This window comes from Oncorhynchus gorbuscha, linkage group LG18 (genome assembly GCF_021184085.1).
Source record: "Oncorhynchus gorbuscha isolate QuinsamMale2020 ecotype Even-year linkage group LG18, OgorEven_v1.0, whole genome shotgun sequence".
Classification (NCBI taxonomy): Eukaryota; Metazoa; Chordata; class Actinopteri; order Salmoniformes; family Salmonidae; genus Oncorhynchus; species Oncorhynchus gorbuscha.
Genome location: NC_060190.1, coordinates 48,414,623 through 48,430,156, shown reverse-complemented (window position 1 = coordinate 48,430,156; position 15,534 = coordinate 48,414,623). Strand labels below are relative to the sequence as shown.

General features: G+C 45.8%; 1 protein-coding gene across 2 annotated transcripts in view; it reads left to right on the top strand.

The window, feature by feature from the left end:
• LOC124003867 (AMP deaminase 2-like) overlaps positions 1-15,534 on the top strand; it is an 87,049-nt gene that overhangs the window by 45,393 nt on the left and 26,122 nt on the right. The window contains exon 1 of one of the 2 annotated variants that reach the window (XM_046312490.1): positions 7,989-8,344. The exons of the other annotated variant lie outside the window; for it this stretch is intronic. The gene's annotated coding sequence lies outside the window, so the exon portion shown is untranslated. Of the gene's footprint in view, positions 1-7,988; positions 8,345-15,534 lie in introns of those variants that run through there. 2 annotated transcript variants of the gene reach the window in all.

Below are 15,534 nucleotides of genomic sequence, written 5' to 3'. Positions count from 1 at the left end.
ATCCAGAGACAGATGTTTTCTCCATCTCTTTAGCTATCATACTCTAATTCCACTGATTTCAAAACTCGATCCTCCAGAAAGTGGAGAGTAACACTTATGCAGCTCCACTACACGATACATTAAAAAAACTGCATTCGACAGGATTACCAACACAGTCTGACCAGCTCAAATAGTCAGAAGCCGTCTATATGGCAGATCAATCCAAACTCCTCTCTCGGCATGTCCAGCCCATCCATTATTTCAGCCAAACATGTCTAGTGGAAACGTTGCAGAAACATTTTCTGAGGCTAAACCAACTAGGCTTGTAATTTAACAATTTGTGTTGTATTTACAGACAATAACAAATGTGTATGCTAAGGCACATGAAAGTTGACATGTTCCAGAAGTAATTTCTGCCAAAAAACACATTTTGATGCAAAACATTTTTATGTACAAATACCTCTCCTGTGAAGTAGTGACGCACAACATACAGTGCCTTGCAAAAGTATTCGGCCCCCTTGAACTTTGCGACCTTTTGCCACATTTCAGGCTTCAAACATAAAGATATAAAACTGTATTTTTTTTGTGAAGAATCAACAACAAGTGGGACACAATCATGAAGTGGAACAACATTTATTGGATATTTCAAACTTTTTTAACAAATCAAAAACTGAAACATTGGGCGTGCTAAATTATTCAGCCCCCTTAAGTTAATACTTTGTAGCGCCACCTTTTGCTGCGATTACAGCTGTAAGTCGCTTGGGGTATGTCTCTATCAGTTTTGCACATCGAGAGACTGACATTTTTTCCCATTCCCCCTTGCAAAACAGCTCGAGCTCAGTGAGGTTGGATGGAGAGCATTTGTGAACAGCAGTTTTCAGTTCTTTCCACAGATTCTCGATTGGATTCAGGTCTGGACTTTGACTTGGCCATTCTAACACCTGGATAGGTTTATTTTTGAACCATTCCATTGTAGATTTTGCTTTATGTTTTGGATCATTGTCTTGTTGGAAGACAAATCTCCGTCCCAGTCTCAGGTCTTTTGCAGACTCCATCAGGTTTTCTTCCAGAATGGTCCTGTATTTAGCTCCATCCATCTTCCCATCAATTTCAACCATCTTCCCTGTCCCTGCTGAAGAAAAGCAGGCCCAAACCATGATGCTGCCACCACCATGTTTGACAGTGGGGATGCATCCATCTTCCCATCAATTTCAACCATCTTCCCTGTCCCTGCTGAAGAAAAGCAGGCCCAAACCATGATGCTGCCACCACCATGTTTGACAGTGGGGATGGTGTGTTCAGGGTGATGAGCTGTGTTGCTTTTACGCCAAACATAACGTTTTGCATTGTTGCCAAAAAGTTCATTTTGGTTTCATCTGACCAGAGCCCCTTCTTCCACATGTTTGGTGTGTCTCCCAGGTGGCTTGTGGCAAACTTTAAACGACACTTTTTATGGATATCTTTAAGAAATGGCTTTCTTCTTGCCACTCTTCCATAAAGGCCAGATTTGTGCAATATACGACTGATTGTTGTCCTATGGACAGAGTCTCCCACCTCAGCTGTAGATCTCTGCAGTTCATCCAGAGTGATCATGGGCCTCTTGGCTGCATCTCTGATCAGTCTTCTCCTTGTATGAGCTGAAAGTTTAGAGGGACGGCCAGGTCTTGGTAGATTTGCAGTGGTCTGATACTCCTTCCATTTCAATATTATCGCTTGCACAGTGCTCCTTGGGATGTTTAAAGCTTGGGAAATCTTTTTGGATCCAAATCCGGCATTAAACTTCTTCACAACAGTATCTCGGACCTGCCTGGTGTGTTCCTTGTTCTTCATGATGCTCTCTGCGCTTTTAACGGACCTCTGAGACTATCACAGTGCAGGTGCATTTATACAGAGACTTGATTACACACAGGTGGATTGTATGTATCATCATTAGTCATTTAGGTCAACATTGGATCATTCAGAGATCCTCACTGAACTTCTGGAGAGAGTTTGCTGCACTGAAAGTAAAGGGGCTGAATAATTTTGCACGCCCAATTTTTCAGTTTTTGATTTGTTAAAAATGTTTGAAATATCCAATAAATGTCGTTCCACTTCATGATTGTATCCCACTTGTTGTTGATTCTTCACAAAAAAATACAGTTTTATATCTTTATGTTTGAAGCCTGAAATGTGGCAAAAGGTCGCAAAGTTCAAGGGGGCCGAATACTTTCGCAAGGCACTGTATGCCTAGTTTCCTGAAACGAGTCACAAATATGATCACATGAACAGCATGTGGGGTGGAAGGTATCCTAGTGGTTAGAGCGTTGGGCCAGTAACTGAAGGGCTGCTGGATCGTAATCCCCGAGCTGACAATGCAAAAAAAATATGTCGTTCTGCCCCTGAACAAGGCAGTTAACTCTACAGGATTGGTTGGTCCCCTACGGGACGGTTGAGCTAATATAGGCTAATGCGATTAGCATGAGGTTGTAAGTGACAGAACATTTCCTAGGACATAGACATATCTGATATTGGCAGAAAGCTTAAATTCTTGATAATCTAACGGCTCTGTCCAATTTACAGTAGCTATTACAGTAAAATAATACAATGCTATTGTTTGAGGGGAATGCACAGTTATGAACTTGACAAGTTATTAATAAACCAATTAGGCACATTTTGGTAGTCTTGATACAAAATGTTGAACATAAATGCAATGGTTCATTGGATCAGTCCAACACTTTGCATATACCCAGCTGCCATCTAGACCTGACCTAAAATAAATAATGGATTTATTGTGATGTTGTATATTCAATTAATTTAGACTTTTTAAAAATGTAGATGTTTCAAAGGCGCGCATCAGCGGCTTGTATATGTGGAGGCCTGGAGATGCTAAACGTGTTTATGTAAATTGCAGTCTATTATTGTGAGACTGACAATCTTTTGCATGACAATAACTGGCTGTCAAAATGTCATGATCGCCACAGCCCTACTCACGACTTGCTTTAATTTCAGGTTTGATCATAGAAGCATTGGTAGTAACAGTTTTATATATTTTATGATGCCTCTTGCACTGAGATGCAGTGTCATAGACCACTCCTGCCACTCGGGAGCCCACAGTTGGATGCTACTATTAAATGTTTTGAAATCCTGTCTTCGAAAAAGCTGAAGGATCTTGACAGGCACACCTTGGCAAGGAGTCATTTCAATATTTCATGTGTAGAACAAAAGTGAAGAGTTTCTGTCAGGCAAGCCCTCCGTCATTTCTTTGTTGCGGAAGCCCCCATCCCCCCTGTCCATACTGATTGGCTCATCAATAAGTGAACAAGCCCCAGAGCAGGAGGTTTTCTCCTCTGTATCTCACTCTTCCTTTCTTTCATTTCACTCACTCTCTTTCCATTTTTCTTAATGATATTGCCTTTGCTATCCTCCTCACTGTTATTTTTGCTTTTTCTCTCTTTGTACTCTGTTCCTTGTCTCTGCCTCTCTCTTTTGAGTTATTACTCTCAGTAATGTGACATTATGTAGGCCTATTGTCAACAGTGACAGTAAAACTAACAACTAACATGCCCTGTGTATACTATCTTCATGAAATCCAGCCACTAAAGGCCTGCCCTATCACTCAACCATCATGAAGCTACTTTCTTTGAGCATGTTTATTTTCAGTGAGATGAGATGGGATGCTTTGCTTGCTAGTGCTTACTCTCTTTTTGCGTAAATACTGTGTTTCCTTCTGCTATGGCGCATTTTCTGCACCAATAATTAACATGGATTTCTGGAGATGTGGTTTTGTTGGCCCAGCTCTATTGCATCACAAGCTACGCCCTCTAACCACACAGCGAGAGGGGCGTATTGTATCCCCATATCCTGTGGGCTCCCTATGTCACGTGCCGAGGATGTACGTCATGGGAAAGTTTGGAAGACCAGTACTGTGTGTGTGTGTGTGTGTGTGTGTGTGTGTGTGTGTGTGTGTGTGTGTGTGTGTGTGTGTGTGTGTGTGTGTGTGTGTGTGTGTGTGTGTGTGTGTGTGTGTGTGTGTGTGTGTGTGTGTGTGTGTGTGTGTGTGTGTGTGTGTGTGTGTGTGTGTGTGTGTGTGTGTGTGTCGGAAAGTTTGAAGAAAGGCATATCTAGGTCAGCTTTCTTTTTCAGTTAACATCTGGTGCATTCTGGAGTAGGGATTTCAGTGGAGGTTTGTGAAGGGGTTGGGTGAAGAATCCTGTTTTAGTTTAGAAAAAGGACTATTTCTAGTATTGTCAACTTTGTCAGATCTTCACACAGATGACAATCATCAAGCCCTCAATTTCCTATCTCGTGGTGTGTCATAGCTCATAAAATGGGTTTCTCAGACAATGTTTTTCTCTTGTATCTTGTATCAAGAGTAATTCAATAAAATTGAGTAATCGGTTGACTTAGCAACCAGTGTGAAACCAATCTCCCAGTAATCAGATTTATATTGCATTACATAACACAAGCCAGATTAGGGTCACCCTACCTGTGTTACCCCCAGAAGAACTGAAAAAACAGTACCTTGTAATGCTATGATTTCACTTGGAAAGGCCCATCACTGCCTTTTAGGGATGTCGTTTTACGACGACATGATTCAGTGCTTCAGTGTGTGTCAGTGTGACATAGACCTGGAGGAAACGGTAAGAGTTTGGGTTCTGGCAGGACAGAACATGACTCAAGCCAGTTACTGTAGGTTAGCTCAATTTTTGTTTAATTATATGTATTTATACTTGCAGGTTTTGCACAAAAAACAGGAACTGTCCAGAACCCCAGACCCTTGTCTAGACGTGTTGTTTGTCTGGTCTGTGCCTGTGTCTCTCTGCTTAGGTCTATATGCTTATCTGTGGGGAATGTATGTGTGTAGGGCAGGGGGGTCAAACTCATTCCCTGGAGGGCATAGTGTCTGCAGGTTTTCTATTCAATTAAGCCCTAGACAACCAGGTGTGGGGAGTTCCTTACTAATTAGTGACCTTAATTCATCAATCAAGTACAAGGGAGGAGCAAAAACCTGCAGACACTCATTCCTCTTTGGAATGAGCTTGACACACGTGGATTAGGGGGCCCACCCACGGTGCTCAGAATGACAGGAATCACATTTAGATTGTGATAATGCATCTTAACAGAACATGTAACTCATGTAATGAAGCAGCCAATAAAACTTCATTTTCAAACATTTGCCAAAATGCAATACCTGGGAAAACACCATTCAAAACAGCGCACCTGATAGTGGTTCCATATGTGGCAGAGATGAAAATCTCTGGTAGAAACTTAGAAAGAAGGGAATCTAAAGATGCGACAACTATTATCGGTTTCAAATGGATGTTTTCAGAATGGATACTGCCTCCTGCTCACATTGTAAAGTGGTGGGTGACACACTGATAGCCTGTTGCCTGCACTTGAATAGGAAATAGGAAGTGAGCTTCAATTACCAGTTGAGAAAAAAAAATAGCAGCTCTTTTCAATCGTGCACCAAAACAGTTAACATTTCGAATTCTTATGAATAGGCTTATAAAAGCATGTTTTAGTCCAGCAGCAACCAGCTGAGGAGCTGCAGGACAACTCCTGATCAAAATTGTCTATGCATGCTGTGCGCGTGTGATAGTTGTGTTGGATAAATAAGATACATGGTGACTAATGAAAATACACACAGGCCATTTTAATTTCACTAAATTCAGCCAATTAACCTATAGACCGATTAGCATGACGGTCAGATATATTTACATCGACTGGTATTTCCATCAATGGATAAAAAGCATTCTTTTGCGATCAGATTTTGGCCTGCTACAGTTTTATTTATTGGCTTTTCATTTTTTAATCGGCCAAAAGACGTTAAATAGAAACCCTGGTGTGTGTGTGTGACCTTGTGTCTTCCTTCTCAGCTATGAGTGGAATTTCCCTCTGTTGTCATTTTCCCGTCACTTAGTCCTTAGCTTCTCATTCTAACAAGATTCACTACATGCTTATACTCTTAGCCTTGCCTAAAGACAGGTCAGATAATAAAGGGGTGCGAATAGAAAGACTCCTACAGAGTTCCAGCATTGTTCTAGGGAGGGATGACCCAGCCTGAAACAGGCTTCCCTTTAACAGCAGTCATGTGAGGAAGGAAGCAAGAAATACCCACTTCCCCCTGCCTGCTGGCCTGCCTGGCTCCTTACAGGCTGCATTAGAGTAGAGGGCTGTCTGCTGTCATGGATGACAGGTTACATACTGGTGTACTAGTGTACTCACTCCTATCCCATTATATATACTGTAGACCACCTACTCATTCAAGGGTTTTTCTTTTTTTGTACTATTTTTGACATTGTAGAATAATAGTGACGACATCAAAACTATGAAATACCACATATGGAATCATGTAGTAACCAAAAATATGTTAAACAACTCAATATATATATTAGATTTTAGATTCTTCTAAGTAGCCACCCTTTGCCTTGATGACAGTTTTGCACACTCTTTGCATTCTCTCAGCCAGCTTCATGATGAATGCTTTTCCAACCGTCTTGAATGAGTTCCCACCTATGCTGAGCAGTTGTTGGCTGCTTTTCCTTCACTCTGCAGTCCAACTCATCCCAAACCATCTCATTTGGGTTGAGGTCAGGTGATTGTAGAGGCCAGGTCATCTGATGCATCACTCTCCTTGGTCAAATAGCCCTTACACACCCTGGAGTTGTGTTTTGGGTCATTATCCTGATTAAAATAAATGATAGTCCCACTAAACACAAACCAGGTGGGATGGCGTATCGCTGCAGAATGCTTTGGTAGCCATGCTGGTTAAGTGTGCCTTGAATTCTAAATACATCATTGACAGTGTCACCATCACACCTCCTCCTCCTCCATGCTTCACGGTGGGAACCACATATGCAGAGATAATCTGTTCACTTACTCTGCGTCTCAGAAAGACACGGCGGACTCAGACATTTGGACTCATCAGACCAAAGGATATATTTCCACCGGTCTAATGTCCATTGTTCGTGTTTCATGGCCCGAGCAAGGCTCTTCATCTTATTGGTGTCCTTTAGTAGTGGTTTCTTTTTAGCAATTCGACCATAAAGTCCTGTTTCACGCAGTCTCCTCTGAACAGTTGATGTTGAGATGTGTCTGTTACTTGAACTCATTTATTGAAGCATTTATTTGGGCTGCAATCTGAGGTGCATTTAACTCTAATGAACTTATCCTCTGCAGCAGAGGTAACTCTGGGTCTTCCTTTCCTGTGGTGGTCGTTGTGAGAGCCAGTTTCATCATAGCGCTTGATGGAAGAAACTTTCAAAGTTCTTCAAATGTTCCATATTGACTGACCTTCATGTCTTAAGGTAATGATGGTCTGTCTTTTCTCTTTGCTTATTTGAGCTGTTCTTGCCATAATATAGACTTTTACCAAAGAGATCTTCTGTATACCGCCTCTACCTTGTCACAGCACATCTAATTGGCTCAAACGCATTCAGATGGAAAAAAAGCTGTCATCAAGGCAAAGGGTCGCTACTTTGACGAATATAAAACATATTTTGATTTGGTTAACACTTTTTTGGTTACCACATGATTCCATGTGTGCTATTTCATAGTGTAGATATCTTTACTATTATTCTGCAATGTAGAAAATAGTAAAAAAGAAAGAAAACCCTTGAATTAGTAGGTGTGTCCAAACTTTTGACTGGTACTGTATATATAAATTCTAAAAGGTGTTCACTGTTCACATTTGCAGAATCTTAAATATAAGCTATGTACACATTCCGGCACTATAGGCTACTTTCTATTCATGCAGACTAAATCAAATACTCATGAATGTAAAGAACACAAAGAAACAAACTACTTTCATATAATTTAGGCTACATATGAACACACAGCATGCGGTAATACTGTGATGAATATGGGGAGGGAGATAAACTGAGGAGGAGGAGAGAAGGAGTGGTGAGAGAAACCCATCCTTCTCCATTTTACAGCACAATGAAGTGGTGCAGCCCGTCTCCCACCCCTTTACGCCACGTGGTACGATCCAGACCAGTGTCGGAGGTATTTAAATCCTGGAGCCTGAAGCTTGTGCTGTTCGTGTACAGAAAACCGGCCTAATCCAGGAAGCAGCACAGACACAGAGACAGAGAGGAGGGGGGAAGCAGAGGAAAAACATACTCAGTGCAAAACGTGACCGAGTGGGAAAAAGAGACCGTGATAAGAGGATCAGAGAGCGAGAGAAGACACGGTGAATCCCGCTGCTGCAGCATATGTGAGGGTGAGGGCACCCTGTCGCTCTCTGTCATCACTCTCTCTCCACGTCTTCTGTGTCGGCGGGGGAGGGAGCAGCAGCCGTCCTGTCCCGGGCCTGGTGGCATGTCCCAGCATCCCACAGGAGCTCACGCAAGCCCACCACACACACCTCCACCACGACCGTGAGGTACTGTAACCGCAACCACACCAAGAGAGATGATTCTTGTGTTTATGTTCCCTCAGAGTGATGATGTAGCCAGCAATCTTATCCTTAGTGGATAACATGGCCATGTTGTTAGTGTCCTAGTTGTGTGGTGGAGTCAGTTTCTATATAGTACCTTGCTCCACTACTACTGAGACAGGAGCGGGATATACACACATACACATTGAAAACACAACACACATGGAAGCACCATCAGTCGATAGAGCAGGAAACTGCCCGGCCGGTCTGTCGCTAGTATTGCCGGTCTCAGTCTCTCGACTGGGGTGACGCTGTGTGTGACTCCACAGGGCTGTATGTGTTTTGGTGAGGGGGTAGATCTCCTAAGAGATCATTTTGCCTGTGTGTGATGACAGCTGATATTCGTGACGTGAGTAAAGTTGCAATGACCTTTCAAAAGCCCCCCATTCATGTAACGCTTGTCGTTGGTGGAAGGAAGAGTGGACCAAAGCGCAGCGTGGAAAGTGTTCATGATATTTATTTTCAAGAAACACTCAAACAAAAATAACAAATCAGATTTTCCCACCCGAGTCACACCCTGACCTAACCAAACATAGAGAATACATAAGGTTCTCTAAGGTTAGGGCGTGACAGTACCCCACCCAAAGGTGCGGACTCCGGCCACAAATCTGAACCTATGGTGGGCATCTACTCTCGGTGGAGGCTCCGGTGCGGGACGCAGACCCCGCTCCTCTTTAGGCTCCCCCCACTTCGGTGGGGCCTCCGGTGCAGGGACCGTAGACCGTCGCTGCGTGCTCCGGACCGGGAACCGTCACTGTAGGCGATGGATACCCACTTTAGCTCGGTGAGTGTGGAGAGCTGGCACAGGTCGCACTGGGCTATGAAGGCACACTGTAGGCATAGTGCGTAGAGCTGGCGCAGGATATACTGGGCCATGGAGGCGCACGGGAGGTCTGGAGCATAGAGCTGGCACAACGCGTCCTGGCTGAATACCCCCTGTAGCACGGCAAGTGCGGAGAGCTGGCACAGGCCGCACTGGGTTGTGCTGGCGAACTGGGGATACCGTGCGTAGACCTGGCGCAGGATATCCTGGGCCGAGGAGACACACCGGAGACCAGGACCGCTGAGCCGGCACAATCTGTCCTGGCTGGATTCCCACTCTAGCGCGGCAAATGCGGGGAGCTGGAACAGAGCGCACCGGGCTATGAATGCGCACTGGAGACACCGTGCGCATCACTGCATAACACTGTGCCTGACCAGTCACATGCTCCCCAAGGTAAGCACGGGGAGTTGGCTCAGGTCTAAACCCTACCTCCGCCAATGTGTAAAATATTTTGGGGCTGCCTCTCATGATTCCGTCGTTGAGCTAACTCTTCGTATTGTAGCCGTTCCGCTCTCGCTGCCTCTATCTGCTCCCTTGGATGGCGATACTCCCCAGCTCGTGTCCAGGGTCCTTCTCCCTCCAGGATTTCCTCCCATGTCCAGTCCTCCTGGCCACGCTGTTTGGTTTCTTTGGTGGGGTGTTCTGTAACGCTCGTCATCGGTGGAAGGAAGAGTGGACCAAAGCGCAGCGTGGAAAGTGTTCATTAGAGGTCGACCGATTATAATTTTTCAACACCAATACCGATTATTTGAGGACCCCAAAAAACCGATACCGATTAATCGGCCGATTTTCTTAAAGTGTATTTGTAATAATGACAATTACAACAATACTGAATGAACACTTATTTTAACATAATATAATACATCAATAAAATCAATTTAGCCTCAAATAAAATGAAACATGTTCAATTTGGTTTAAATGCAAAAACAAAAGTGTTGGAGAAGAAAGTAAAGGTGCAATATGTGCCATGTAAAAAAGCTAACGTTTAAAGTTCCTTGCTCAGAACATGAGAACATATGAAAGCTGGTGGTAGCTTTTAACAGGAGTCTTCAATATTCCCAGGTAATACATTTTAGGTTGTAGTTATTATAGGAATTATAGGACAATTTCTCTCTATACGATTTGTTTTTCATCAACCTTTGACTATTGGATGTTCTTATAGGCACTTTAGTATTGCCAGTGTAACAGTATAGCTTCCGTCCGTCTCCTCGCCCCTACCTGGGCACGAACCAGGAACACATCGACAACAGCCACCCTCGAAGCAGCGTTACCCATCGCTCTACAAGAGCCGCGGCCCTTGCAGAGCAAGGGGAATAACCACTCCAGGTCTCAGAGCAAGTGACATTTGAAACGCTATTAGCGCGCACCCTGCTAGCTAGCCATTTTACATCGGTTATGATGAGAACTACATTGATTTGATGAGAACTACATTGATTTGGGGTTCACTTATATTGGGAGTTGTGCCTTTCCTCAGCCACAGTGTGTTACATGTGCAAAAGTACTATCTCACAACTTGATGAAACCTTCACTCTTGCACATACAGTACATTTAGAAACTAAACATGCCAATTTGAAAAATAAGCCACGGGAGTTTTTTGAGCGAGAATTAAGATGACTTACGAGTAGTAAGACACGTTTAAAAGCAACAGATACCATTAATATGAAGGGGCTAGAAGAGTCTTATATGGTGAGCTACCGAGTGGCTAGGACAGGCAATTATGTGGATATGTTGAAGCAACATCTTAACTAATCAGTCAGAAAGTTAAAGCTTGGTCACAAATGGGTCTTCCAAATGGACAATGACCCCAAGTTTACTCCATGTGTAACTCAGTGTTGTCTGCTCACACTGCTATGCTTTATCTTGGCCAGGTCGCAGTTGCAAATGAGAACTTGTTCTCAACTAGCCTACCTGGTTAAATAAAGGTGAAATAAAAAATAAATAAAAAAGTGGCAAAATGGCTTAAGGACAACAAAGTCAAGGTATTGAAGTGGCCATCACACAGCACTGACCTCAATCATATAGAACATTTGTGGGCAGAACTGAAAAGCGTGTGCGAGCAAAGAGGCTTACAAACCTGACTCAGTTACACCAGCTCTGTCAGGAGGAATGGGCCAAAATTCACCCAACTTATTGTGGGAAGCTTGTGGAAGGCTACTCAAAATGTTTGACCCAAGTTAAACAATTTAAAGCCAATGCTGCCAAATAATAATTGAGTGTATGTAAACTTCTGACCGACTGGGAATGTGATGAAAGAAAATAAAGTGGTGATCCTAACTGACCTAAAACAGGGAATATTTACTCAGATTAAATGTCAGGAATTGTGAAAAACTTCCGACTTCAACTGTATATCAAGTGGTTGTTTTCTTTCACTCATGCTTTAAACTGTGGAATATCAACAGTTACAGCAAACTCTACAAGTAGATCTGGGAAATATTAGGGAGTGGGTTTTCAGGAACAAACTTGTTTTGAATGCCAAGACAATCAAGCTGTTCCACCAGGAAAAGGCCAACACAGCATGGGGATGCAATTAAGTATGGGGGGAGTACAAATTGAGGAAGTGGCAGAAACCAAACTACTTGGGGTTACACCTATAACTCATCTATGTAAAAAATAAATTAAAAAATATGAAATGCATGCATGATTAGAAGGATAGCTAAATATTTACCAGGAAAGCATTAATTGCGAGTCAGGGGAAATACTGTTCTGTGGTCTGGGGACATGCAAGGGAAATTAGGAGGCTGCAGATTGCACAGACCAAAGCAGCAATGATTGTTTTAAGGTGATGTGATTATTATGTTGTAGTCATGCACACTGCTCTTAGTTGGTCATCATTCAACAAGACAATTGAAAAAAATATGCTTATTTTATTTCACAATTGTAACGGCTTTCTTGTGGAGAAGGAGAGTCGGACCAAAATGCAGCGTGTAGATTGCGATCCATGTTTTAATAAACAAACGTAACACGAATCTAAATACAAACACTACAAAAAAACTATAAACGTAACGAAAACCGAAAACAGCCTATACTTGTGTACACTAACACATAGACAGGAACAAGGACACTAAGGACAATCACCCACGAAAAACTCAAAGAATATGGCTGCCTAAATATGGTTCCCAATCAGAGACAACGATAAACACCTGCCTCTGATTGAGAACCACTCCAGACAGCCATAGACTTTGCTAGATACCCCACTAAGCTACAATCCCAATACCAACACCAAAACCCCAAGACAAAACACACCACAATACAAAAACCCCATGCATGCCACACCCTGGTCTGACCCAATACATAAAGATAAACACAAAATACTTCGTCCAGGGCGTGACAGAACCCCCCCCCCCCTAAGGTGCGGACTCCCGAACACACCTCAAAACAATAGGGAGGGTCCGGGTGGGCGTCTGTCCATGGTGGCGGCTCCGGCGCGGGACGTGGACCCCACTCAGTCAATGTCTTAGTTCCCTCTCCTCGCGTCCCTGGATAGTCCACCCTCGCCACCGACCATGGCCTAGTAGTCCTCACCCAGAACCCCACTGGACTGAGGAGCAGATCGGGAATGAAGGATAGCTCGGGACTGAGGCAGCTCGGAACTGAGGGGAAGCTCGGGAGTGAGAGGAAGCTCGGGAGTGAGAGGAAGCTCGGGAGTGAGAGGAAGCTCGGGAGTGAGAGGAAGCTCGGGAGTGAGAGGAAGCTCGGGAGTGAGAGGAAGCTCGGGAGTGAGAGGAAGCTCGGGAGTGAGAGGAAGCTCGGGAGTGAGAGGAAGCTCAGGCAGGTAGATAGATCTTCCAGATCCTGGCTGGCTGGTGGTCTCAGCAGATCCTGGCTGACTGGCAGATCCTGGCTGACTGGCGGATCTGGAGGATCCCGGCCGACTGGCGGATCCTGGCCGACTGGCGGATCCTGGCCGACTGGCAGATCTGGAAGAGTCTGGCTGACTGTCGGATGACTGGCGGATCTTGAAGAGTCTGGCTGACTGGCGGATCTTGAAGAGTCTGGCTGACTGGCGGATCTGGAAGAGGCTGGCTGACTGGCGGATCCTGGCAGACTGAAAATATCTGGCTGCTCCATGCGGACTGGCGGCTCTGGCTGCTCCACGCTGACTGGCGGCTCTGGCTGCTCCATGTAGGCTGACGGCTCTGGCGGCTTCTTACAGACTAGCAGCTCTGGTGGCTCCATGCAGACTGACAGCTCCTTGCAGACTGGCAGCTCCTTGCAGACTGGCAGCTCCTTGCAGACTGACAGCTCTGGCTGCTTCATGCAGACTGACAGCTCTGGCTGCTTCATGCAGACTGACATCTCTGGCTGCTTCATGCAGACTGACAGCTCTGGCTGCTCCATGCAGGCTGACAGCTCTGGCTGCTCCATGCAGGCTGACAGCTCTGGCTGCTCCATGCAGGCTGACAGCTCTGGCTGCTCCATGCAGAGTGACAGCTCTGGCTGCTCTATGCAGACTGACAGCTCTGGCTGCTCCATGCAGACTGGCAGCTCTGGCTGCGCTGAACAGGCAGGAGACTCCAGCAGCGCTGTAGAGGAGAAAGGCTCCGACAGCGCTGGAGAGGCGAGGCGCACTGTAGGCTTGATGCGTGGTGCTGGTACTGGTGGTACTGGACCGAGGACACGCACAGGAAGCCTGGTGCGGGGAGCTGCTACCGGAGGGCTGGTGTGTGGAGGTGGCACAGGATGGGCTAGACCGTGAAGGCGTACAGGAGATCTTGAGAGCAGTGCTGGCACAGGACGTGCAAGGCTAGGGATGTGCACAGGAGGCCTGATGCGTGAGGCTTGGCACCAACTTCATCAGCCGACAAACACACACCTCAGGACGAGTATGGAGCGCTGACCCAGGTGCCATCAAATCCCGACACGTTCCGTCGGGCGAATTCCATGCAAAAAGCACCAACACAGCAACTCCCTCATTTCTCTCTCCTCCAATTTCCCCATTAACTCCTTCAATCTCTGCTTCGCTCACCTCCAACACTGGCTCTGGTTCTGGTCTCCTCCTTGGCTCCTCACGATAAACAGGGAGAGTTGGCTCAGGTCTGACTCCTGACTCTGCCACACTACCCCCCCCCCCCCCTCCAATACATTTTTGGGGCTGACTCTCAGGCTTCCTTCCGAGTCGCCGTGCTGCCTCCTCATACCGGCGCCTCTCCGCTCTCAACGCATCCAGTTTTTCCTTGGGGCGGCAATATTCTCCAGGCTGAGCCCAGGGTCCTTTACCGTCCAGTTCGTCCTCCTCTTTGGGCTGCTCCTGTTGCCTCTTCTCCTGCTGCACCTTTGGGCAGCTTCACTCCCCTGGTTTAGCCCAGGGTCCTCTCCCGTCGAGGATTTCCTCCCATGTCCAGAAATCTCCTCTTTGGGCTGCTCCTGCCTGTTGACACGCTGCTTGGTCCGTTTAGGGTGGGTGATTCTGTAACGGCTTTCTTGTGGAGAAGGAGAGTCGGACCAAAATGCAGCGTGTAGATTGCGATCCATGTTTTAATTAACAAACGTTAACTAAGCTACAATCCCAATACCAACACCAAAATCCCAAGACAAAACACACCACAATACAAAAACCTCATGCCACACCCTGGCCTGATCCATTTACATTTACATTTAGGTCATTTAGCAGACGCTCTTATCCAGAGCGACTTACAAATTGGTGCATTCACCTTATGACATCCAGTGGAAGTCACTTTACAATAGTGCATCTAAATCTTAAAGGGGGGGGGAGTGAGAGGGAATACTTATCCTATCCTAGGTATTCCTTAAAGAGGTGGGGTTTCAGGTGTCTCCGGAAGGTGGTGATTGACTCCGCTGTCCTGGCGTCGTGAGGGAGTTTGTTCCACCATTGGGGGGCGAGAGCAGCGAACAGTTTTGACTGGGCTGAGCGGGAGCTGTACTTCCTCAGTGGTAGGGAGGCGAGCAGGCCAGAGGTGGATGAACGCAGTGCCCTTGTTAGGGTGTAGGGCCTGATCAGAGCCTGGAGGTACTGAGGTGCCGTTCCCCTCACAGCTCCGTAGGCAAGTACCATGGTCTTGTAGAGCGGATGCGAGCTTCAACTGGAAGCCAGTGGAGAGAACGGAGGAGCGGGGTGACGTGAGAGAACTTGGGAAGGTTGAACACCAGACGGGCTGCGGCGTTCTGGATGAGTTGAAGGGGTTTAATGGCACAGGCAGGGAGCCCAGCCAACAGCGAGTTGCAGTAATCCAGACGGGAGATGACAAGTGCCTGGATTAGGACCTGCGCCGCTTCCTGTGTGAGGCAGGGTCGTACTCTGCGGATGTTGTAGAGCATGAACCTACAGGAACGGGCCACCGCCTTGATGTTGGTT